This window comes from Chamaea fasciata, unplaced genomic scaffold, assembly GCF_029207755.1.
Source record: "Chamaea fasciata isolate MVZ Bird 193981 ecotype frontalis unplaced genomic scaffold, bChaFas1.0.hap1 SCAF_40, whole genome shotgun sequence".
Taxonomy (NCBI): Eukaryota; Metazoa; Chordata; class Aves; order Passeriformes; family Sylviidae; genus Chamaea; species Chamaea fasciata.
In genome coordinates, this window is record NW_027094125.1 from 505014 (window position 1) to 527570 (window position 22557).

A 22557-nucleotide genomic window follows, 5' to 3' on the forward strand; every position below is an offset into this window, starting at 1 on the left:
GGGAGATGTGGTGGTTGGAGGCTGCTTGGGGCACAGTGATCATGAAATTATAGAATTCTCGATATTTGGCAAAACCAGGAGGAACACCAATGAGATTTTTACATTGGACTTCCAGAGGGAAGAATTTGGCCTCTTTAGGAGACTTATTCAGAGAGTTCCTCGGGAAGCAGCCCTTAAAAACAAAGGAGACATGAGACAGCAGTGTGCCCACATGGCCAGGAAGGCCAGTGACACCTGGCCTGGATCAGGAATGGTGTGGCCAGCAGGAGCAGGGAGGTCATTCTTCCCCTGTACTTGGCACTGGTGAGGCCACACCCCGAGTGCTGTGTCCAGCTCTGGCCCCTCAGTTTAGGATGGACATTGAGATGCTCAAACACATCCAGAGGAGACAACGAGGCTGGTGAGGGGCTTGGAACACAAACCCTGTGAGGAATGACTGAGGGAGCTGGGGTTGTTTAGACTGGAGAAAAGGAGACTCAGAGGTGACTTTATCACCCTCTACAATCTCCTGAAAGGTGGCTGTAGTCAGGTGGGGGTTGGTCTCTTTCACCAAGCAGCAAGCAACAGAACAAGAGGACACAGTCTCAAGCTGCACCAAGGGAAATATAGGTTGGATATTAGGAAAAGGTTTTCCATGGAAAGAATAACAAAGTACTGGAATGATCTGCCCAAGGAGGTGGTGGAGTCACATCCCTGGATGTGTTTAAAAAAAGACTGGATGTGGCACTCAGTGCCATAGTCTAGTTGAGTTGTATGGGCATGGATTTGACTCCATGATCTTGGAGGTCTCTTCCAACCTAGTCATTCTGTGATTCTGTGAACCACTGAGAAAACTGCAGAAGATTCTTAATACTATAGCTTTTCTTTTATTAAATCTTTTATCAGTAGATATGTTGCTCCTAACTACTTTATGCCTTTAGAACCACAGGTATTCATCATTATTTCATTTTAGTATTTATTATGCCTTTTGAACCCCATGTACAACAGACTAATGCAATTGAAAGTCATTTTCTATCCCAAATAGACCAAAAAAATTATTTCTTTATCCCGGTGAGACTAAATCCTGTGTGTCTGGTGTCCCATCTCACTCAACCACTCCAGGTATCTCCACAGGGGATTTCTGACCTGCTTGGCCATGGTGACACCCCCAAGCGTGGCCATTGGGGCCACTGTCCAAAGGTGTTTGGGACTGCTCAGATGTTCTTTAGCAGCAATGTCTGTCTTTTCTCTCTCTGTCTTTATCCTCTCTGTCATTACACTCTCTGTCTTTATTCCCTCTCTTTATTCTCTCCCTTGATGCCTGAAAAAGGCTGGAAATAAATCCCCATAGACTGGTGTCTATAGAGCAGGTATTTGTTTATTGCAGTGCTGGTGGTGAGGGGGATATCTCCACCTATCTCACCCACCCTTGTCATGTGCTGTGGTTCATTTACACAGTAATTATTGTTTAATATTGCGGCGTCATTATAACATCATGGTGAGGCGAGGGTCCGGAGTGATGCAGGGTCCCCAGGCAGGTGCAAAGGAGAGCTGCTTTATTCCAAAACCCTGGCCTTTTAAAGCACTTATTATTAGCTACACAGTTTTAAATCATAACAAACATATTTCAACCGACCACCATACCCCACAATGTGAACACGATATGGTTACATAACTTGTTTTTCTACCTTTAATTCAGTTGAGTCACTTTCCCATAGCCCTCTTCTGCTTGGCCAAAGTAGGAGCCCTGAGCCATGATTTTACAACGCCTTCCCTTTGTAAGGTTGTACCTATACAACACATCATCAAACACATGCAGTTATGGTGTTCCTTGGTCTTTCTGGATCTAACCGGTCTAAATTCTCCATTTTGTAGCTAATTGGATTTACATTTGCCAATTTCCCATTAGTACATGCTGCTGCTTCCCAGTATAGCTATACTTGTCTATTTTGAAATTATTCACCTGCTGAGTTTCTGTTTATTTAAGTGTTAAGACACTAGTTAACAATGCGGTAGCTATTACATTGTATAGAAAGGTATGATTCAGGTTATATAGATATAAAAAGTTATGATTCAGGTTATGTTATATATTATATATCTTATAACTCAAACTGTATAAGCGTCTTGTAACTTTGGCCCAAGTTACATAGGCATCATTCTCTTTTCTCTGTCTTTATTTGCACCTTCTTTATCCTCTCTATCTTTATTCTCTCTTATTCCCTCTCTCATTATTCTCTCTTTTCTCTCTCTTTACTCTCTAGTCTCTTTATTGTCTCTTTCTCTCTTTACTCTCTTTATTCTCTCTTTACTCTCTCTTTATTCTCTCTTTACCCTCTCTCTGTTTTCTCTTTACTCTCTCTTTACTCTCTAGTCTCTCTCTTTATTGTCTCTCTCTTTATTCTCTTTACTCTTTATTCTGTCTCTCTCTCTATTCTCTCTCTATCCTCTCTCTACCCTCTCTCTCTCTGTTTTCTCTCTTTATTCTCTGTTTATTCTCTCTCTTTACTCTCCGTTTCTCCCCGCAGCCGAGCGGGGCTGGCGGCAGCCGCGCTCCCCTCAGAGCCCCTGAGGGCGGCAGCAATGGCGGCGCCGCTCCCTCAGCGCGGGCCCGGCGCCGGCGGGCGGGGAGCCCTCGGCAGCGCCCTGGTGGCAGCAGGGACCGAGCCCCGGCACCGGCCTCTGCCCCGTGGGGCCGCGGAGCCGAGGGGGACACGGGCAGGGCGCTCGGCGCCCTCGCCCCCAGCCCCGAAGCCCCTCTGGAAGCCGGCCCGGGGCTCGCCCCCGCCTCCTCCCAGGCCCTGCTGGGCCCGAGCTGTTGCTCAGCGCTGGGCGCGGATCTTGTGCTCGCCCCGAGCGGGGTTTGTTTGCGGCCCGGGGTGCTGAGGATCACTCGGGAAATGTCACTGCAAGGGCGGTGTTTAAAATGATTAGCCCCGGGGCTTCCTTTGTGCTGCGCCTTACGCCGCTGTTTTATTCCGCTTTTAGCGCCTGCCTGTGAAGAGAAGCCCCCCAGGAGAGCGAAGGCTGCTGAAGTCTGACATCCTCGCCCTAAGCAAGGGCACACTGCTGAAAAGATTACAGCTCTTCTCAGGGCACAGAGAAAGCTGACGCTGTTCCACTTGCTATTTGCTCATCCATCTCTGTATATACAAGAAAGCCCTGAAATGTCAGCTTTCAACAGAATGCCTTAGAGTGATGCTTCCTGTGCTGATGACGGTCTTTTAAACCCAGCCTTCTGCCTGACCTCTCCACTGTTGTCTCTCTCTCAAGGCTGTTGTCTCTTACCCCCTCCCATGGGCAGGCCAGTGTTCAGCCATCCCCAGGACAGCAGGGCCCCACCCCACGTCCCTGTGACCTGGGAAGACAAAAAGCATCACTCCAAATGTTCCCCCTTTCCTCCTTCTTCCAGGCATTTGGCCCTGGCAGTGGGGTTTGCTGCTGGTGTCTGTAGGAAGAAGGAGACACCACTCTGACACTTTGGGGCCCATGGAACCAAGGAAGCCCCTGTGACACTGTGGGGCCACATGGAGCCAAGGGACCATTGTGACACTGTGGATCCGAGGAGACCATTGTGACACAACAAGGCCTCGTGGAACCAAGGAATCCAAAGGTGCAAAACATTCCTTGTGGGGTTCTGCCCTGGGGAAGGGGAACCTCATTAGTGGCAGCTTGGGCTTGGCACACCCTTGAGGAAGGTACCTGTTTGTAATGGGGAACCTTAGGAGGTTTAGATTGCTTAAAAAATTTTAAAAAAATAAAATAAAACACCTTTTTGCCTGTGTACAGCCAGTTCTCTGAACAAAGCAGATCCCAGGTGACTGAGCAGAGACAGGAGGGGGTTGGGGAATGTGGAGCAAGGTTCTCCACACTGGGTCAGACATCAAGGCACAGCTTCTCTGAGCACGCCAGACCTGCTTACGAGAGTCCCTGGATCAATACCAGTCAGTGAATGTTGCAATCACCTCTTCTCTAAAGAGAAAAATACACCCTTTAAAATAAGAATGTGTCTTTCTTAGAAGCTCTTTGAAATATTCCTCCATAACTGCAGTAGGAAAGCTCCCTAGTGAACTGCACTACAACAGAGAGAGATCAGGGCAGAGCCATGGTGTGTCAGGACTTGTTTGATCTTAATGAGCCCCATGGTGCATTTGCTGCTGAGCCCTCATGGCCTGAGAGGAGATGGCACAAACCTTTCCAGGAGTCAGAGTCAGAGCACAAACCCAGAGTGTCTCGAGGAATTAATGAGTTCCACTGAGGTCCATCCCCAACACAGGCTCCTCATGGAGTCCTTGAAGGAGAAAATTGGAGGCCAGGATTGCACAAAAACCTCTCAGAGACTCAGTGTGGAAAGGAAAATCCAAAGTGCCTTAAACACCTTGAGTATCTCAAAGCATTAATGAGCCCCCTGAATGTTGTTACTGAGTAAGAATCTCAGGGGAGTAATTATAGCAGATAATTGGAGGCCATGAATGCACAAACCTCTCAGAGACTCCAAGGCAGAAGCAAAACCCAAAGTCCTTTGAAAAACCTGCAGGCCCTTAGAAGCCCCACCAGGGCCATTCCTGACCAAGGCTCCCCAGGGACTCCTTCCAGCAGATCCTTGAGGCCACTGGGATGGGAGGGGGATGCTGAGGGCAGGACAAGGGACTGACAGTGCCCAGCCTTGCTGAGGCTGTGCCAGGAGGCCCCAGGGCCTCAGGACAAGGTGTCTGCTCACAGCCCTTGGTGGCACAGAGGCTGCTGTGCCCCAGGACGCCCAGACTTGGCTTCTCTTTGTCCCCACCTGTCATCACTGCCTGCACTTCTCTGCTCTGGCTGGGGCCTGGGGACACTTTCTCGGTCATGCCCCTCAGCAGGACCCATTAAAACTTCAAGAAACTTTGGAGTTGCATTCTGACTGGGAGCTCAGGAGAGGTTTCTTCAGCTCCCTCTCAGGGACTGATGTTGAGAGCCTCAGTACAAACCCCAAGAGGGTCATGAAAGTCCTTGTGCTGTGTCTGTGCTGCTGAGCTGGGCCGGGCTCCTGGCACAGAGGCAGCTCCTGGCAAGGGCAGCGCTGCAGAGAGACAGCTCTGCCCAGGAGCAGCTCCTGTGCACAGCCCAGCAGGGCTGGGGCACTGCCTGCAGCCACCCCGGGCACAGCACACAGGCACTGAGGGGCTCAACTCAGCCTGGGCTGGCAGCACGGAGCAGAGCTCACTGAGGGCTCACTAGAGGAGAAATCCTCACAGTGTCGGGAACAGTCACTCTCTGGCTGGGGGAAGAGAAGCTGCAGCTCCTGCAGGGATCTCCTGAAGCTGGCACATCCCACAGCTCTGAGGCCCTTCCAGGAGGACTCTCAGAGTTGCTGCTGGGCAGGGATGTGGCCCTAGGGCAGGGCTGGGTGTCCCTGCTGCACCACCCGAGGCACAGCACAGGGCAGCTCCCTGCTGCCGGGCTCTGCTGCAGGGCTGAGCAGCCGGGGCTGCAGCCAGGGGTGCCCAGGGCTGTCGTGCAGAGCAGGGTCCTGCGGCCCAGGGCTCTGTGCTGGGCCACGGAAAGCTTTGCTGTCCCTCCAAAGTCACTCTCAGAACTCTCAAGAGGCTCCTTGTGTTCCTTGTTCCTCCAGGGCTCAGTGGGATGAGATCAGGGTCCCACTGCAGCCTACAAGAGACTCAGGTTTTGCTTGTTGGTGGCCAGCGCCCATCAGATGGTGAATGGTCTGTGCTGAACCTTCCTGGGGCTCTACAGCTTGTGCCAGGGCTGATGGCAGGGGAATGTTTGTCTGGAGGGATTTGAGAGCTGCCAGGAAAGCACAGGGGTCCTGCAGGGACAGCATGTGCCAGGGATCAGCAGGGAGTGGAGCTCACTGGGCACAGTCCCTCTCCTTGTGATGCCACAGGTGCCAGAGCACATCACAGCCCTGCTCCTTGTGATTTCACAGGCACCAGAGGACTGTGAAATGTGTCCTCTCTCTGCTTGATGTCACAGGCAGGCACCAATGCACATCACAGCCATGCTCCACGTGTTGTCACAGCCACCAGAGCATATCACAGCACCGCTCCTTGTGATGTCACAGGCACCAGGGCTACCTGACAACCCTGCTCCTTGTGACATCAAAGGAACCAGAGAACATCACAGCCCATCTTCTTGGGATGGCACAGGCATCAGAGCACATCACTGTGGAAAATCAGACAGCTACAGAAGCTGAGCTGGGTGGCACCGGCAGACCCTTTGGCCCTGGTACAGTGAAAGCCGTGGGAGAGATAAACTCAAGGCAAGAACAAAAGTGAAGACACCATGTCTGATCACGCTGACCGCTCTGACGAGAGAGAAAGTAACAAGGCTATTGCTAGTGCAAGAATGTAAGAAGGACTTGATAATAGAAAAGATTGTGTTACTGAAGGAACAAGGGCAAAGGGGTCTGAGTGGAAAATTTTGTACAGAACGTAGAGACCTATGAATACTGGTGAACTTGTGTACTAAACTCGCTTTGCTTTGCTGACGTAGCGGAGCCCGTGTCTCTCATTTCCTGCACATCACAGCCAGCCCCGCACCTTGAGACATCACAGGCACCAGAGTAAATCCCAGCCCTGCTCCTTGTGACATCACAGGCACCAGAGTAAATCCCAGCCCTGCTCCTTGTGATGTCACAGGAACCAGAGTACCTGACAGCCCTGCTCCTTGCAATGTCATGGGAAGCAGTGCACATCACAGCCAATCCCTCTCCTTGTGATATCACAGGCACAAGAGCACATTACAGCCAGCCCTGCTCCTTCCGTTATCACAGGCACCAGAGCACATCAGAGCCCTGGTCACTGTGATGTCACAGGCGCCAGAGAACATGACAGCTTTGTTCCTTGTGATTTCATGGGCACCAGAGTAAATCACTGCCCCACTCCTTGCAAAGTCACAGGTGACTGTGACATCTCAAGAAGCAGCACTGGCTGGGAGGTGTTCTGTTCTGGCTGTGAAATCACAACGTGCAGAGGTTCCAAAGGAAAAAAACACTCTCCCCCAGTTCCCTCACTACCAGTTCCTCCCAGCTACTTCCAGCATGATCCCGTTTGCTCACAACCATTCCTAGTCAGCCTCAGTGTAGTCACTCACTGCCAGTATGATCCAAGTCACCTCCAGCATGATCCCAGTCCCTCCCAGTATAAGCCCAGTTGCTTCCAATCAGCCCCAGCACACACCCAGTCACTCCCAGTTCCTCCCAGTTGCTCCTAGCATGATCCCAGTTGCTCACAGCTGCTCCTGGTCACACTCAGCATGATCCCAGTCAATCCCAGTACATCCCATTTGCCCACAGCATCGTCTTAATTGGCCCTGCAGGCTCCTACTCATTCCCAGTATGATGCCAGTATGATCCCAGTCTCCCTCGGTGTGATTGCAGTCTCCCCCACCATGGGCTAAGCTCCTCCCAGCACGATCCCCGTATAACCCAGTCACTCCCAGTGATACCACTCCTGGGATCCCCCAGCCCTCTCTGTGTTCCCCCCTCCCGGAAGGAGCCCCAAGGGCTGGAAGTGCCCAGCCAGGGTCCCCAGCAAGGCCCAACGTGGATGTTAAGCGCCCAGTTTTCCCAGTTTCCCTCTCCTTTTCCCCGGGCCGGGTTCCCCCCGGCCCCAGCGGGTGGGAGCAGCCGAGAGCCCCGCGCTGCCCATCCCGACCTGTCCCGGCTCCATCCCCGCTCCTCCCGCGGCCGCCAGGGCTTCGGGAACGGGGCACCGGGGTGTGCCTGCTCCTGGCGGAGGAGGAGGGCTGGGAGAGGAGAGATGGAGAAGAAGAGCGAGAAGGGATGGAAGTACGGGAAGGAGGTGGGGTTAGGGAGGAGGAGGAGGAAGGATGGATGGAAGGGGAGGAGCGGGAGAAGGAAGAAGAGGAGGGACAAAGGAGGGTCAAGAAAAGGAGAAGGACCACGAGGTCGAGCGCTCTCTGAATTCACAGCCCTCGGCCCGTGGCATCATCACGCCCCATCCCACAGGTGACCAGGGAGGGGGAGCTCGACCCAGATATCCTGGGTGGTCCCTGGGTTGGGTTTTTTCGGAGGGGATATTTTGAGAATGAAAAACTCCAAAGCTGAGCAGAAAATGCCCTTTGAGGGGACACTGGGGGGTCCCAGTGTTGGCTGCCGTCAGAGGCAGCCTGGAGGAGCAGAGCCCTGTGCCCCCCAGGAGCCCAAAGTGGGGAGCCCAGAGAGGGGGGAGCACCGCCATTGGCGGGACCCTCAACAGCCTGGAGAGGGGCAGGGGGGACTCCTTGGACCCCCTGCACCCCAAAGCAGAGAACTGCGGGAGAATGGACTCTGGGACCCCAAAACCCCCCAGCATCCCTAAACGGGGAGACACGAGAGGGGGGAGTTTTTTGGATTTCTGGGGAGGGTGGGAACCAAGTAGACAAGGGACCTCTAATACAAGCCTGACTCCCAGCAGCTGGGACAGGGGGTAACCCCCGAACACCAAAGGGGAGAGGCCAGAGACAGAGAATTCCTGGGAGGCATTTTCAGGACTGAATCTTGGTGTTTGGGAGGTTTTTATGGACCCCAGATGTCTGGTCACTTCCGGAGATGGACTTGGGCAGAGGGACCTTCAAAGTCAATGCACTCATCCTGTGTTTTTCACCTAACCAGGATTTCCCATTCCCAAACCTTGGCCAGAGGAAGGAGAAGGCTGTGAGGAAGAGGAAGATGCCCCTGGAGCCCCAGGCAGGTGAGGAAGCCACTGCTCCTTTCCCCCTCTCTCCTGCTCCATCTCCCAGCCCAGCATGGCCCCAGCTACAGGACAACCCCGCACCGACGCCGTCCTGCTCAGTCCCAACTGAGGGGATCTCCCGTCCTTCTGGCACAGAGGCAAATCCCATCCTCTCCTTTTCCTTCCTCCCCCAGACAAGGAGCTGAGGATGGAGACCAGGGAGGACAAATCGCCTCAGCAGAACCTCATGGAAGAGGCTGTTTTGAGCAGCTCCACAGCACAGGAATCCAATGGGGAGGAAAAGCCCCAGAGATCCCACATGAAGAGGGGCTCCAAACCCATCCCAGGGTGCTCTGAGGAGGAAAGACCAAACCTGTGCTGGAAAGGCAGCTGGAGATCCAGCTGGATCTCTCAGCTTGTCCATGAGCAGCCTCATGATGGGGAGAAGCCCCACAAGTGCTTGGAGTGTGGGAAGAGCTTCAGGCGAAGCTTCCACCTGATCCGCCACCAGATGATCCACACTGGGGAGAGGCCCTGCGAGTGTCCTGAGTGTGGGAAGAGCTTCAGAGACAGCTCCCACCTGATCCGCCACCAGATGATCCACACTGGGGAATGGCCCTATGAGTGCTTGGAATGTGGGAAGGGCTTCAGTGAGAGCTCGAACCTGATCGTCCACCAGATGATCCACTCTGGTGAGAAGCCCTTCGAGTGTGGGGAATGTGGGAAGAGCTTCATCCAGAGATCCAGCCTTATTGTCCACCAGAGAATCCACACTGGGGAGAGGCCCTTTGAGTGTGGGGAATGTGGTAAGAGCTACATCCAGAGCTCCAACCTGATCAGGCACCAGAGGACTCACACTGGGGAGAGGCCTTATGAGTGCTTGGAATGTGGGAAGAGCTTCAGCCGGATCTCCCACCTGTCCTCCCACAAGAAGATTCACTCTGGGGAAAGGCCCTACGAATGTCCCAAGTGTGGGAAGAGGTTTCACACCAGCTCAGACCTCTTCATACATGAGCGGATTCACATGGATGAGAGGCCATTCCGCTGTCCCGAGTGTGGGAAGGGATTCAAGCACAACTCCACCCTCATCACCCACCAGCGCATCCACACTGGGGAGAGGCCCTACGAGTGTCCCCAGTGTGGGAAGAGCTTCTCCTGGAGCTCATCCTTGAGACACCACCAACAGAGCCACTGGTAAGGGAACCCCTGTGAGTGCCCTGACTGTGGGAACAGCTTTGTGCACTGCTCCAACTTCATCCCCCATTAGAGGACCTACATTGGGCAGAGCCCTGGTGACCCACATTCCCAGTGGAATTCCCACCTGGCAGGTGGTCTCCACACTCCTCTGAATTCCCATGGGCACCTGGATGAACACAAGGGCAGGAGCATCCATCAGTAGTCAAATCGACATTGGAAATTCACTGGGAAGATCTGATTTTCTAATTTTATACCCTAAAAACCTTGACTGCTCTGTCCAATTGTTTCTTCTTGTGGCATCAAGCAGTACTGGATGATCTTGATGATCTTTTCCTACCTGAATAATTTCCATCTTTATCACATCAAAACACCCAGAACCGGGGTAAAAACAAAGAAATTTCGTAAAGGGATCTAAAGCAGCCCTGTTTTACCAGGATTAGGGGGTGTATTTGGGGTTGGTTCACTGGATTTTTTGGGATTTGTGGGGGTTGCCCAGGCTGGGCGGACAGGGCCACAATTTCATACGTGTGTGCGCAGAATGTGTCCACCTGAGCCCAGCTGTTCTCCAGGAATTCTGGTTGTCTGTCCCAGTCCCTGGCGGGGGTCTCCCCATTTTGGGGTGTGCTCCCCAAAGTGCCCAAATCGCTGCTGAAGTGCCCGAGCTGCTCCTGGCTGGGGATGTTCCTGTCCACCAACCTCTCCTGGTCAGTGCCATGGGGCGCTGGGAGGAAGTTTGGGGGGATCGTGGGGGAACTAGGAGAGGCTTTTGTGGCTCTTGGGGCCATTTGTGCTGCTCGGAGGGGGTTTGGGGGGCTTTTGGGGCAGTCTGTGTGACAGTTTTGGTGGTCCTGGCCAGGCTGTGTGGCTTGGAGAGAATTTGGATGAGACTTGGGGGAGATGGAAAAGGGTTCTGGTGGTTCTTGGGGCCATTTATATGGCAAGAAGCATTTGGGGGGGTCCTGGCCAGGAGCTGGGGGGGTGGTTTGAGGGTTCCAGGAGTGTCTGTGGGGCTGGGAGGGGGTTTTCGCGCAGATGTGACCCCCCTCCCCAGACCCCCAAAGCTGCCAGCAGACCCCACCCCCCAAGATGCTGCTGGGGGTGGGGGTGTCCATGCCGGGGTTCATCCTCCTGGCGCTGCAGGAGAAGGTGAGGGGCGTCCCCAGGGCCCGTGCGTGTCCCCCAGAGCGTGTGTGACCCCCCATGCCGGTGTCACCCCCTTTTCCCTCCCCACAGGGCTCCTGCCCCAGCTCCTGCTGCCCCCGGGGGGAATTTGGGGAGGGGGCAGAGGGGGTGCACAGCCCCCGCCGGGGGATGACCCCGGCCCAGCCCCTTTGTTTAGCACCAGGCTGGGCTTGGGGCCGCAGGGGGAAGAGGCCCAGGGGAAGCAGATCCTGCAGGTGGGACAGGGCTTGGGCTCAGGGCAAGGTCCTGCCCTGCACACCTAGCTCAGGTGTGACCCTGCCCCGGGAAGGGAGCGGGACATTCCCATCCCCACGGATCCTATCCCCAAAATACCACTTTTGGGATCCCTCATCCGTCTCTGCAGTCCCCCCTCCAACATCTCCAGGCCTCTGGGAAGAGCTCAAGGGGATGGAATTTCCCAACCAGCAAGGCCCAGTGTGGATGTGCAGCGCCCAGTTTTCCCAGTTTCCCGCTCCTTTTCCCCGGGCCGGGTTCCCCCCGGCCCCAGCGGGTGGGAGCAGCCGAGAGCCCCGCGCTGCCCATCCCGACCTGTCCCGGCTCCATCCCCGCTCCTCCCGCGGCCGCCAGGGCTTCGGGAACGGGGGAGGAGGAGGAGGGGGGAGGGAGGAAGAGGCGGAGCAGCAGCGGGAAGCGGGAGGAAGAAGAGCAGAGGAGGGACCCGGCGGCCCCAGCGCTCCCTGAACCCGCAGCCCCCCGGGACCATCGGCCCCATCCCGCAGGTGCCCGGGGAGGCGGAACTCGCCCCAGATATCCCGGGTGGGGTCCCTGGGTTTGGTTTTTTTGGGGGATGTTTGGGGCTTGCAGGGCTCCCCCCTCGGGGGACATGGCGGGGTCCCCGGGAGGTGTTTTTGGGGGGTCCCGGTGTCGGCAGAGCCCCGGCGGGGGCCGGGGGAATGCGGGTCCCCCCAGGTGGGGGTTGGGCTTCCCGGGCCGGGCCCTCCGAGCTCTGCCGGGGCCACGTGGGGAGCGGCGGGACCGGCGGGGGGACACCGGGTTTGGGGAGCCCGGCAGAGATCCGGGCTTTGGGGACCCCCTGAGCGGGACCCCAGAGACAGGAGAGCCCCAGGAGCCCAAAGCGGGGACCCCGAGAGGGGGGGACCCCTGGGATTGCCGGGACCCCGTTGGGGGGTGCTGGGGCTGGAGGGGCGGGATGGCCGGGAAAGGGGTTCGGGGCTCCCGGTGCCGGCAGTGGCTGCTCCCAGGATGAGCCCAGTCAGTCCCAGTATGATCCTGATCACTTCTCACTCCATCTAGGATCCCTGTTGCTCCCAGTATGAGCCCAGTGAGTCCCAATATGGGCCTGGTCCCTTGCCTTCACTCCCTGCCTGATCCCAGTATGACCCAGTCACTCCCAGTCATTTCCTATTACGTTACAATTTGCCCCCAGCACGGTCCCAGTTCCTGCAAGTTTTTCCAGCTTTTGTGCAGTGTGTTCCCAGTTCTCCCAGTTGCCCCTAGTACAGTCCCGGTAATTCCCAGTATGATCCCAGCCTCTCCCAGCAGGGCTCCAGTCACTCCCACTTGCCCCCAGCACATTCCCAGTGGCTCCCAGTGTGGTCCTAGTCCCCACCTGCATGGTCTCAGGCATTCCCAGTATATCCCAGTTGTCCTGAACATTCTTGTAGTCATTCCCAGGCACTCCCAGCTACCCCAGTGTGATTCAGATGCCCCCAGTTTTATCCCAGCCACTCCCAGTGCATCCCAGTTGTTACCAGCATGCATCCTATCATTCACAGTTGCTCCCAGTTCCTCCCAGTGTGGGAGCAGTTGGCTCTCAGCATGGGCCCTGTAGTTCCCAGTAACCCCCAGTCTGGGTCTAGTCACGCCTTAATCCATAATCCCAGTATGACTGTAGCCAATCCCAATATGATCCCAGTCACTTGCAGTCTAATTCCAGTCACTCCCAATCGCTACCAGGATGAGGCCAGTGGCCCCCAGTTGCTCCCTGTCAATGCCAGCATGACCCCAGTAGCCTCCAGTATGATCCCTGTGATTCCCTGTCTATCCCAGTATATCCCAGTCACTCCCAGTTGTCCTCAGTTGCTTTCAGCTTGATCCCAGTTGCTCACAGCCACTCCCAGTCACCCTCAGTCCCTCCCAGCATGGTCACAGACATTTCCAGTTGCCCCCAATGTACACTCTGTCAATCCCATTCACTCCCAGGAGCCCCCAGCATGGTCCCAGTTCTGCCTAGCATGGTCTTGCCTGTTCCCAGTGTGGTTCCAGTCATCCCAGTGTGGTTAACAGACACTCCCAGTATATCCCAGTTGCCCTCAGCATGCTTGTAGCTATGCCTAGTCGCTCCCAGCTGCCCCACTAAGGTTCCAGTTACCCCAGTACAAACCTGTCCCTCCCAGTGATGCCACTCCTGGGATCCCCCAGCCCTCTCTGTGTTCCTCCCTCCCAGCTCTCCTGAGAGGAGCCCCAAGGGCTGGAAGTGCCCAGCCAGGGTCCCCAGCAAGGGTCAGGGGCAGCTGACTCTTGGGGAACAGGGAATGGGGCATCGAGGGTGTCGCTGCTCCTGGGGGAGGAGGAGGAGAGATGGAAGAGGAGGGACAAATGAGGATCAAGAAAAGGAGAAGGAAGGAGGAGGTCGAGAGCTCCCTGAATTCACAGCCCCCCAACACATGGGAGAATCGCCCCCCACCTCCCCCACCAATCCCGCAGGTGACCGGGGAGGGGAGCTGGGCCCAGATGTCCTGGAGGGGTCCCTGGGTTGGGTTTTTCTGGGGGAGGGATGTTTGGAGAATAAAGATCTCCAAAGGTGAGTGGAAAATGCCCCTGGATGGGACATTGGTGGGTCCCAGTGGTGGCTCCCAGCAGAGGCGGCCTGGAGGAGCAGAGCCCTGTGTCCCCCAGGAGCCCAAAGTGGGGAGCCCAGAGAGGGGGCAGCACCATGATTTGTGGGACCCTCAACAGCCTGGAGAGGAGCAGGGGGGACTCCTTGGACCCCCTGCACCCCAAAGCAGAGAATTAGGGGAGAAAGGACCCTAGGATCCTAAAAGCCCCTGGTGTCTCTAAATGGGGAGATAGAAGAGGGAGTAGGTTTTCAGATTCCTGGAACCTCTGGCAGCCTGGACAGGGAGGAATCCCAGAACCCTAAAATGGAGAGACCAGAGACAGGGAACTCCTAAGAGGTTTTTTCGGGGCAGATTTTTATGGACATATGATGCTGACTACTAGAGATGGACTTGGGCAGGGGGACCTTCAAACCCAAGGTGCTCACATCTTGTTTTGCCTGCAAACCAGGATTTCCCATTCCCAAACCTTGGCCGGATGGAGGGCGAGGCTGTGAGGAAAAGGAAGATGCCCCAGGACAGCCAGACAGGTGAGGAGGAAGTCAGTGCCCCTTTCCCCTCTCTCCTGCTCCATCTCCCAGCCCAGCCTGGCCCCAGCTGCAGGACAAACCCCCTGCCAGTGATGAACTGGGGGGAATCTCCTTCCCCTTCCCTCTGGCACAGAGGCAAATCCCATCCTCTCCTTGTCCTTCCTTCCCCAGACAAGGAGCTGAGGATGGAGACCAGGGAGGACAAATCCCCACAAAAGACCCTCGTGGAAGAGGCTGATTTGAGTGACTCCACGGGGCAGGAATCCAATGGGGAGGAAAATCTCCAGAGATCCCACAGGACAAGCTCCAGCCCCAGCCCAGGAAGCTCTGAGGAGGAAAGACTCTTCACCCTGTGCCAGGAAGGCAGCCAGAGATTGAGCCAGAGCTCTGAGCTGGTGGTCCATGAGCTGTTTCATGAAGAGGAGAAGCCCCACAAGTGTGGGGAATGTGGGAAAAGCTTCAACTGGAGGTCCCGCCTGATCCGCCACCAGATGATTCACACTGGGGAGAAGCCCTACGAGTGTCCTGAGTGTGGGAAGGGCTTTAGAGACACCCCTGGATTGATCATCCACCATCGCATCCACACCGGGGAACGGCCCTTCGAGTGTGGGCAATGTGGCCAGAGCTTCAACCGGAGCTCCCACCTGACCTCCCACCTGAAGATCCACACTGGGGAGAGGCCCTACGAGTGTTCTGAGTGTGGGAAGACATTCCAGACCAGCTCCCTTCTCCTCGTACACCAGCGGATTCACACGGATGAGAGGCCATTCCGCTGCCCCGACTGCAGGAAGGGCTTCAAGTACAACTCCCACCTCGTCAGGCACCGGCGCATCCACACTGGGGAGAAGCCCTACGAGTGTCCTGAGTGTGGGAAGAGATTCAGAACGAGCTCAGTCTTGAATCAGCACCAATGGAGACACCGGTAAGGGGAGCCCTGCGAGTGCCCCAGCTGCAGGAGGAGCTTCATCCTCTGCTCCAGCTCCATCCCCCATCAGAGCACCCACGCTGGGGAGAGCCCTGGTGAGCCACATTCCTGGTAATCCAGGTTGGGAAGACACCTGGCTGGTGGTCACCACATCCTCCTGGATCCCCATGGGCACCGGGATGAACACAGGGGCAGGCACATCTGTTGAGACTCAGATCGACATTGCAAGTTCATTGAGAAGAGCTGATTTTTTACTTTATCTTGGTTTGAAAGACAGGTGTCTGCTGAGGAAAGCAGGAGCCTCCCTTGGAATGGAAAATGTAAACTCCCTCCCTCCAAATTATTATAATTTTGAAATTAAGGAGCTCTCAGGCAAAGGTATGAGAATAGGAATAACTGTTCTTTAGTAGTGTGTATAATAAAGCAAACAAACAACAACAGCTACAGCATTAACAACAAACAGAACCACAAACCCAGTGACCCCTTCTTGGCCGTGGGCACTTTCCCCTGATTCCCCTACAGCCGCAGGGGTGCTGTGGTGTGAGCTCGGGGAGCATGTGGTAATAATGGCAGCTTGACCAAGATAGGAAGGGATGAAGAGAGGCTTTTCTTCACAAACCCCTGGGGCAGTCAATCCCAGGGCCCCAGCAGCAAGCTGGGCTGGCACCTATATGTAGAGTTACAATCCAATTAGTTTTAGTAAGTTGACAATATGGGGATAGAGAGTAAAATGTCCTAAAGTAACTTTAGCATGCTTATATCCCCAGTCATCTGTTCTGTATATTCTGTATGTGTTCTGTGTCTTTAAAACTAGCTCTAAAAACAAAACAAACAAAAAAACCCCACACACAATTTGTTTTAGAAAAACAACATTCACTCCTACACATTTTTTTTTCTCTAAACCCTATGTATTCATCAAAAACACAACAACCAAACAAAAACCTTTTTTTTTTGCTTTTAGTTAGTTTAGCTAGCTGAAGCAAACAAGCTCCCTAAACTGTTTTTTTTTCCCTTCAAATTGTTTAAACCTATCCTAAACTAAAACCACCAAAAAACACCAAAATCTCGTACCTACAACCCACCAAAACCTAAACCTCCAAAAAAACCCTAAAAAACCCTAAAACTAATAAAACTAAGTATAACTCTAAGTGTAACTACATACAGGCAGGGGTGTGGGGCTACAATGCAGGGAAAGGTTGGAGCAGTGCACAAGAAGCAGCGGGGTGGGGCAGCAGGGGCCTGGCTCCCAGCAGGGCAAGGAGAGGCAAACTCAGGGTCAGGGCACCCGAGCAGATGGTGCTAGGTCTGTCTTTTAATGAGTAACACTTGATAAACAAGCACTCACTTTAAAATTTCAAAGGTTTATTGAACCTTAACAAAGGGAGAAAGGGACAGCACTGGGAGCGCGGCCGACTGCCAGAGGCTCATCCACAAAATGGCAGCTCCACTTTTTATACCCCTGGTATGACATCAGCCAACCCTGGGCCCTCCCAAAGTCTGCCGCTCAACTCTTCTTTGCCATCCAAAAATGGAGTCCTTCTTGCAGCGTGACTGGAGGTGAGGTGCTGTCATGCCAGGCCTCCCCAGTACGAGCTTTCCCCATTCCCAGCTGCCCTATGCAAGGGTCCGTGGCCTGGAGACCCCCGCACAGCCAGGCTGGTGTTTCCGTGCCTGGTGGTTCCAACAGCCTCTCCCCACCTCTTGTGCACTTCGTGTCTTGCCTCCAATCTTACACATTCCAAATCCACCCAACTGTCCAATGTCCTCAAGCTCCAACAGACTCAGGTACAGATCCTGTGCAGTGCTGACCAGAGCTGAGGTGCCTGCACTCAGATTATGGGCAATCTGGCCATCCCACTTATGAGGATGGTGCCTTTTCAAACCAATTAAGAGGATGGTCCCTTTTCAAACCAATTATGAAGATGGTGCCTTTTCAAACCAGTTATGAGAACAGTGCCTTTTGAAACCAGTTATGAGGATGGTGCCTTTTCAAACCAATGATGAGGATGGTGCCTTTTCAAACCAATTATGAGCATGGTGCCTTTTCAAACCAGTTATGAGAACAGTGCCTTTTCAAACCAGTTCTCCCAAGTCTGACTCTCGCACTAACCACACTCCCAGACTGCATCCCACTCACACCCCAAGCACACTCCCGGACTCCGTCTCCCCCTCGCACAATACTCTCAATCCTTCAGATCTTTCCATCTGCAGTTTTTCAGGGGGCCTTTCCCCTCCTTCCCCCTCCTCTTTATCCTTATTTGGTCCTTTATTGTCCCCGAGGTGTCAACCTGCAAATCAGCAATGACCCCAGGAGAAGCCAATCGAGCCACGAGATCAGGGGGTGGAACTCTCATCCAAAATCTCCTAGGGCCATGGAGACGAGGTTTTAATGCCAGATGAGTCCCCAGTTGTGAGAAACGACCGCTCACTTTAAAATTTCAGAGCTTTATTAAACCTCAACAAACACAACAAAGGACTGAATAAGGAGAAAGGACCAACCCAGACTGTCCAGTGGCAGCAATACAGAGGGGGGCAAAGGGGGCTGTAGAGAGAACTGGGGGTGTCCAAACAACAAACTACAATAACACAACCATACATCAACAGAACTTCTTTTAATGTACACACAGTATTCATCCGATAATTGTGAGAGCCAATCATCATACTACTCATCTCTAACAGTGAGGTAGGTGATGATGATGCGGTCCCAGTGCAGTGGCTGCTCTCACGAGCAGAGGATCACCCCATGGCAGAAGAAGCAGCTCTGGGCTGGGCTCTGGCAGCAGCAGGGAATTCCTTTCCCCAAGCAGCAGCTCCGACCTTCCTCCTCTTGAGAGGAATGACAGACTTGTCTTTACAAACAAGCAGTGGATCTGCTGGTAGATAAAACCAGCACTGAGAGATGAAAGAAACAATGGGGAGGATTCCACTGATTGATGAATGGAAAAGAAGATATTTGCCTTTACAAACAAACTGTGTGTTTGCTGATAAATGAAATTGGATATTGAAAGATGAAAGAAACAATGGGGGAAACCCCATAAATTCTGTAAGAATTAAAAATTAAAAGGGGGGTTATACATTCAAGGGGAATTTTAGGTATTAGGCACTCCGGGAAGTCTGTAACTCTCAAGTACCTCAGCCAATGGAGAAAGAGAGAGGGAAATGCGGCCGGGAAATGAGGATAAATAGGAGGCTGCGTCCTCCAAAATTTGAGGGACCCCAGGGGGAATTCCTCATGGTCTCTCCCTTTATTCGAATAAGGAAAAAGGATTCCTCTGTCTCCTTTTTGGACAGAAACCTCTGATGTTTGTGGAATAATTTTCCTGACACTCTGAAGCCAAGAGAGAGAGAGCCAGCAGCTGCCCCAGCCCCATCTTTTACCTGCCCGATTCTCTCGATATCTCTGCCCCTCAGAAAGAAATTCTTAAGTAAAAGAAGTGCAACCAGATGCTCTCTTCCCCTGAGCTTGATCACTTCTTTCATTTTCTTAAGTGCCCAGTTGTTAGTGTTTCCTAGCAAGAAATGGGAAAAAAAATCTATAAAAAGGAACAAAAGGAAGAAAACCCAAACCTTTACACCCTAAAAAACATGCCCCATCCAATTGTTTCTTCTGGTGACATTGAGCAAAGCTAAGATGATCCTTGGAGGTCTTTTCCAGCCTAAATAATTTCCATCTTTATCCCATCAAAACACCAAGAACTGGGGTAAAAAATAAAGAAACAAAGAGATCTAAAGCTGCACCATTTTACTGGGAGTTTGAGGTGAATTTGGGATTCAGAGGAGTCTTCAGGAGGATTTGGGTGTTGTAGGGCTGTAAAGCCAGGCAGATGGGGCTACGGTCTCCTAGTTGTGCTGGCAGAACGTGTCCCCCTGAGCCCGGCTGTTCTCCAGGAATTCTGGTTGTCTGTCCCAGTCCCTGGCCTGGGTCTCCCCATCCAGGGTGTCCCCCCCACAAGTGCCCAAATCGCTGCTGAAGTGCCCGAGCTGCTCCTGGCTGGGGATGTTCCTGTGCACCAACCTCTCCTGGTCGGTGCCATTTGGGGACTGGGAGGGGTATTAGGGACTCCTGGGAGCACTGGGAGGAGGTTTGGGGGGCTTTTGGGACAGTCTGTGAGGGGGTTTTGGTGGTCGTGGCCAGGCTGTGTGGCTTGGAGAGAATTTGGGGGAGATGGAAAGGGGGTTTGGTGGCTTTTAGGGCTATTTATATTGCAGGGAGTGTTTGGGGGAGTCCTGGCCAGGGCCTGTGGGGTGGTTTGAGGTGTCTGGGAGTGTCTGTGGGGCTAGGTGGGGGTTTTAGGGCAGATGTGACTCCCCCCCAGACCCCCAAAGCTGCCAGCAGGCAGCCTCAGTGGCCAGCAGCACCCCAGACACAGCCCGCAGCCACAGGCACATCCAGCTGCTCCTCAAGGTGCCAAGCGGGGCACACAGACACACCCTGACACAAGAGGAGCCACATTCAGCTGCTCCTGAGTCCCCACGGAAGGAATAAGAGCTTGACTCAGCCAATATATCAAGCAACAATTGATTTATTAATTCGGTAATTCAAACGATAAAATGTGAGCAAAGCAGCGTGCTGGGTACAGTGGGGGGGTTTCCCCTCCAGCTGCACACCGAATGCTGATTTTTGCTGGTATTTTTTTGGTGGTTTCCTCCTAGTTTCTATTTGTGAAGTCCGATTTCCATACCCCATTGTGATCAGTTCCTATTGCTGACGTCGAATTTCTATCACCCCAAGGTTGTAAATTAGTGATGGTGATGTGCAGTTTCCCGTGCCCAGAATCATACGTTGGTGATGGTGAGGCCCAGCTCCTCTTTCCAGGGCCATAAATCAGTGATGGTGATGTTTGGCTTCCCCTCCCAGGATCATGCATCTGTGATGATGGGGTCCAGTTTTCCTTTCCAGGATCCTGAATTTTTTTAACTTTTTTTTTCCCTTAAGATAAGCTCACTTCCTTCTTTTATTTAGGTGATTACCACTTTTTAAAATCCTAAAGCTGTAGTTCAAAACCTCTCACTACAAAGCAGCTCAAAGCTTACAATAATTTTGTTTCAAAGCAAATAATAATACTTATGCATTCTTCTATCCTACATGCTAAAGGCCTAAAAAAACCCTTAAAACTTATATTGTGAGAACGTTAAAACTCACATTATTCACTTATAAGCATGCAAAATATTTGTCCAAAAGCCTCTTTCCATGCTTTTTTTCCATTTGTTTATTAAAACTCATTTTTACAACTGTCCCATGGCCTCATTCGACATATTTCACAACAACTACACCGGCCACCTTTTTTGTTTTACCTGAGAGGAAGCACAACCCCACGTTTCACACCCACAGCGGGGCTGCCCCTGTGCTCCTGCAGGCCTGCACAGCTCTTTCCTCTTTCCTGGCACAAAATCCCCTCGGGCAGCTTCCCTGGAGCCCTCTGGGACTGCTACCCGGGGTCTCAGCTCCTTAGACCTCTGTGTGCCAAAGACTCCAGGAGGTACCTGGGAGGAGTCTCATGAAGATCCTGGAGGATGCAGGTTCACTGCAAAAGCGGAAATTGATCAAGGTCAGCTTCCCTGGAGCAATCTGGGGCTGCCAGACAGGATTTGTTGTCCTGAAACTGGAGGTTGAGACTGAGAGATGCCTGGGAACAATGTCAGGTTGATTCACAGAAGATCCAGTTTCCAAAAATCATCTCAGGTACCTGCCTTGGAGCTGTTATAGGTACATACTATAAAGTTGGCTTTTCACAAATACTAAAATGAATGCTACATGTATAACGTGGGAAGGTTTTACTGTATTCATCTAGTTTCTTTTATTATTAAAAGGGTTTAGAAATGGTGATGTGATGAATGTGTCTATTTTTTGCGGGGGTTGTGGCATAGTGTTAAAGACTGTTTTCACAACATCTAAACTGGCTAAACCAGGAAGATAAAGAGGGTCCTCCGGCATTCCTGAATTATCCAGATGAAGACAGTGGTGAATCAAAGCTCCAAGAAGGAATTTATTGAACCTGTGCTAGCAGAGGAATGGAGCCACTCGCAGAAGGGTCTGCAAGATAAAATGGTTCGGGGGGAGTTAAAACTGAACAGAGAGAATTCAAACTCAAGAGGAATGTTTGAATCGTGCATTAGGATCTATTGAATGTGTAACAATTCTGTATCCTAATTGTCTTTTTATTAAACTTCTTAAATTTTACCAAGAAAGCAAACCTCGTTTTTCACACCCTCTTGCTGTGTTTCTGTTTTGCCTTCTCCTGTTCCCCTCCTGTTGTGTTTCTTTTTCACTTTCTCCTGTTCCCCTCTTGTTGTGTCCCTGCCCTTGCAGCTCCCGCAGCCTCCAGGGCCACTTTTCCCCCTCGGGTGGTCCCGATGACTCAGGGAAAGGATGTGGGAAACGGATTTGTAGAGAATTCTCAAAGCCTGACGGAAGGCTCACACAGTATATGTGTCTGTATGCAAACTCTGAGATAAGAAATGCTGACTTGGAAATGCCATGGAATAGGACAGACATTGTTGAGAGAGAAATGGAACTGGAAACAAGTTTCAAATGATGGCCTTGCAAATAAGACTGGATACTTTGGAGAAATAAAACTTTGAAAGATGCATTGTAGTAGGACCCACGAGGAGTAATTTTGGATGATTGGCTTTAAGGCATTACAGCATTGTGTGGCAAAAGCTGACAGGCCAAAAAACCCTTATAATGTGTTGTAATTAGGAAATAGTTTGGCTCCTGATTGTGATGGCAATAATTATAACATCTGTACTGTCTCACCCTTCACACGAGACTGAAAATGGAATAAAAGTTTTTAAAACGCCTCTCAGCTGCCCCATCTCTGGGTCAGAAAAGGGATAATGTGACAAAATCCTCTGCCCAGCTTAGGATGGAGGGGTCCCTGTGTCCAGAGCTGCTCGGGCCAGCAGGACAGGACTGAGCGTGGACACAGGATATGCCCAGAGCACAAGGCTGGTGTTGCTGGTAATGTTAAATTAAATACAGCCTAGTAAGATTTCACACAACTGAATAAAATCTAAATTGAAACTCGTACAACTCACATTTTATACCGTTCAGTACCGTTTACTACAACTGACATTTAAACAAATGCAGCTTAAAAGTTTACAACATTAATTGCAATTTAAATTGAAATTCATACAACTTAAAATTAATACAAGCAAATCTAACTTACTGGAATGTAAGCCTTATTTCATATAACTTAAAGTTAATGCAAGTAAATACTATTTAAATTTAAACTGATACAACTTAGTTTTAT

At 52.4% G+C, this 22557-nt stretch overlaps 1 pseudogene; it reads left to right on the plus strand.

Annotated features, from left to right (window-relative positions):
- The window catches only part of LOC136303664 (zinc finger protein 208-like), a 179681-nt pseudogene extending 164318 nt beyond the window's left edge, over positions 1-15363 (plus strand).
- Positions 15364-22557: the final 7194 nt, after the last annotated feature.